At 45.7% G+C, this 3,569-nt stretch overlaps 1 long non-coding RNA gene across 1 annotated transcript; it reads right to left on the reverse strand.

The window, feature by feature from the left end:
* Positions 1-420: 420 nt before the first annotated feature.
* LOC118768171 lies at positions 421-1,959 on the reverse strand. The gene is made up of 3 exons (XR_005004027.1): positions 1,823-1,959; positions 913-917; positions 421-434 (listed from the first exon to the last, which is right to left on the reverse strand). It is a non-coding gene; the product is annotated as an uncharacterized LOC118768171 (long non-coding RNA).
* Between the last annotated feature and the right edge of the window lie 1,610 nt (positions 1,960-3,569).

Consider the following 3,569-nt stretch of genomic DNA (forward strand, 5'->3'; position numbering starts at 1 on the left):
TACACCACTGAACATATCGTAATTGGTCACCACTTTGCTAAATCGTATCGGTCATCTGCCCTCTTTGATACGAGGACAGATCTACCCTGCTTCAGGATATCGGGTACTTTACCCGCCAGCAACATGCAGTTGCATATATTTGCTAGGACAGCTGGGTCCATTGATTTGATCTCACTAATTGTGAGACCATCTGGACCCGGCGCTGAGGAGGTCTTCATTTTACGTCTACTAATTTTAACCTCCTCCACGGAGAACGGTCTCAAAATAGGGTCGTTCTCAACCTGGGAGGAGGAAGGGTAGTCCGTAAGATAGGCCTCAGGGCCTGGAGCAGAAAGCTTCCCTCTATAGAATTCCTCTATAGCATATAACGGGATTGGGCATTCCTGCTCCTTATCCTCTCCTAACACAACTGCAAGGAGCCTCTTCCTATCTTTCTTGAATAAGTCCTGGTGGCGGGCGTACGCATGTTGCCTACCCCGCCGCCTAAAATTGGTGTTCTTGCTAGGATTCCTAACTCTACTATTCCTGGTAGTCTCTTCCCTACACGATCCGTAGTGCTCCACCCAGTCCTCTACTCTTCTCTCAAAAGAGCCCCAGGCAGCCGAGGTCCCGTCTTCTACGAGTTCCAATAGGGCCTCGGAGAAGACTGCAGACCAACGGGTATGCCCGGGACATGCAGCATCGAGGAAGCGATCCCTCCAGTCAAAATTAGACTGGGGTCCTCCCCCGATTTGTGGTTGGGAATTGGTCACGGACTGCTCTGACCCTTGATGACTCTTACGAGCCCTTTCGGCCAGGTCAGCCCTTTTCGATCCTACCTGTTTGGCTGTTTTGCCCGGTAGGAACCGTGCAATGGCTGCATTGATCTGCTTTACCCCTGTCTTTTTCAGCTCACTCCTTTTCAACGAGGACCGCTACTTCCTCGTCAGACTAACAGCCCCTGTGTCTTTGGCCTGTTGCTCTAAGCGAGCAGCAATCCTGCGCAGCACATTTGACATAAGCATCCTGTAGTGGCAAATGCCCGATCGACCTACGGCCGTCAAAAAAGAATGGCTGCAGTGGTCACAATCAAAGGAGACTAGAGCCGGACTAAAGGCAGGCGCTCTAAATGCACTACCATCGCACCGACCTGCGGACACCTCATAGAGTGGAGGTGCCCGCTTTCCCTATCACATTTACTGCATTTGTATACAGGCTTAATGCCATGTCTACATATTACGTGCTCCCACCAAACATTGGGGGAGGAGAAGCGCAGAGGACATAGCGGACTGGCTATGGAGCATGACGCGCAGGAAATTGTAAGTGAGAATTCACTCCCAACTGGAGTGGGGCTTGATACCCCCACTACCTCCTCTCGATCCATTTCTAAATTAAGAGAATGAATGGGGAGGTCCCTAGCGACCCTATCTCGGTCCGTCTCTAAATCAGAAGACCGGACTTCATCGATGGGGTCATGTGCTAGGTCCAGTGGGAGTTGTTCTCCTCTCACTATCAGGGAATGTTCTTTGTATTCTAGTCTAAATATGTTTACTCTATTTCTATAATACTTCAGTGTCTGACGCAAATTTAAGCACCCGACACTGGTCCTGTCGATGCCTATTGAGCCACTTGGACTTACTTGCGCCGGAGATGACTCGTCCCGTGCAAGGGAGGGTAGTCCTTCGGCTGACCGCATTTGGTTAATGCCGTCAGCCTGACGTGTGGGCCCCATCCCGGACCCACAGGCCACCAGTTTAACGGCGCCTGGCTGCTGTATGTTTCTAAACTTATTAGTTAGCATCACTATTCTTAGCGGCATTTTACTAGGGATCCTAGCCGAAACGATTAAGAGAGTCATAGTTACTCCCGCCGTTTACCCACGCTTGGTTGAATTTCTTCACTTTGACATTCAGAGCACTGGGCAGAAATCACATCACGTCTGTGCGGCTTGGCCGGCTACACGATGCTCTGTTTTAATTACTGTCATATTCCCCTGGTCCGTACCAGTTCCGAGTCGACCGTTCACCGCCGGCCTAACGCCTGCCCGTCTACGCTGTCAAATGCTTTTTCAAAGTCAACAAAGCACACACATAGTGGCGTTTGCCATTCCATTGTCTGCTCCACGATGACTCTGAGTGTCACAATCTTATCCGTGCATGATCTCTCCTTTCCGAGACCTGCCTGATCATCTCTGAGTGACTTGTCAATGGTATCTTTCAATTGCTCCAGGATGATTCTTGTAAGGACTTTGCTTGGAATGGAAAGCAAGTTAATTCCTCTCCATTTTCACTTTGTCATAAAATCCCCACTCTTCGGCAGCTTCCCCAAAAGACCCTTCTTCTCTCTCCTCCGTACCAAGTTCAGCACATGGAGCATGTAATGGTTTTGAATGTTGGTATTCACAAGAGAAATTCTTTGCCTGCGTGCTTCACCCATTTTCCAATCTCTCTTGTTTTATACTGTTTTGTTTTGAAGTCTTTCATTGCAACAATTGCTGCTTTCAAAGAGATTTCTTTGAGGAAATTCTGACATTGGTATCTGGATTTTTGTTATCAATATTTTTGCACTCAAATTGTTTCTGAAGATCAGAAAGGATCTTCTTTGACCAGTTCATCTCTTCATTTCATGCTGCTGTCTAAATATAAATACAAATTTGACTGTGCAGAACTACCTTTGTGTGTCTGCTGCCCTCCATTCTCAGATATGTCCTTCTCAGTGCAAGAATAAGGTAGTGAAGTCCTGCATATTGTCTGTGCCAATGTGGGTCTTATTGTGTATTTAAATCTGTCATGAATTCTGATTTGTCAGATATTTCTTAAGCAACACAGCTTGTACAATTCCCAATATTCTCTCCATCAATGGGTACCCTGCATCTGATCTAGATGGATTTAAACCAATAAAACATGGCACAGCTGGAGCAGATTGATGAATCAGAAGTTACTACAGAAGTTCAGATTGTACACTGGCACTACGGGTTGTACAATTCCTCCTCGTTTCAGTACATTTCCTCTTTTGGTATTGCAGGTTTTCTGTTCTGAATTCTTCTATTGAGCATATCGGATCTTTACTAAGAGAGAGAAAAACAAGTGAAGCAGAAAGTTGGTTCTGTTCTGACGTTTTTCATTAGAGCCATTGCAGTATGCCATGCTGTTTTTTGGATGGTGATTCAGATATTTGCTTTCTTGATGGAAACAGTCCAGTTGCTTCCTTTCAGTTTTGGAGAATACATGGGGTCTTCTTTGACCAATTTGTTGTCCCTTTGTTTCATATTGCAATTTGTATAAAAAAGGAAATTTAGACATAGAAATCTACTTTTCTGCTTCTGTTGCCCTACATTGTGAGAATGTGCTACCCATCATAACTGCGATCAGATAATGTGGGCCTTTGTGCCAACTTTGCCATTGTGGTGTTGTTTGAACTTCTTGTAGTTGTCTCCGTATCGTCTGATTCCCCTATTGTAAAACAATTTTTAGCATTTGCTTTCTTGATGGAAACAGTCCTGCTGCCTCTTTTGGATTTTGGAGAATGCATGGATTTTCCATTGACCAATTTTTTGTCCCTTTGTTTCATCGGGCCATGTTTATATATAT

Source organism: Octopus sinensis, linkage group LG27, assembly GCF_006345805.1.
Source record: "Octopus sinensis linkage group LG27, ASM634580v1, whole genome shotgun sequence".
NCBI lineage: Eukaryota > Metazoa > Mollusca > Cephalopoda > Octopoda > Octopodidae > Octopus > Octopus sinensis.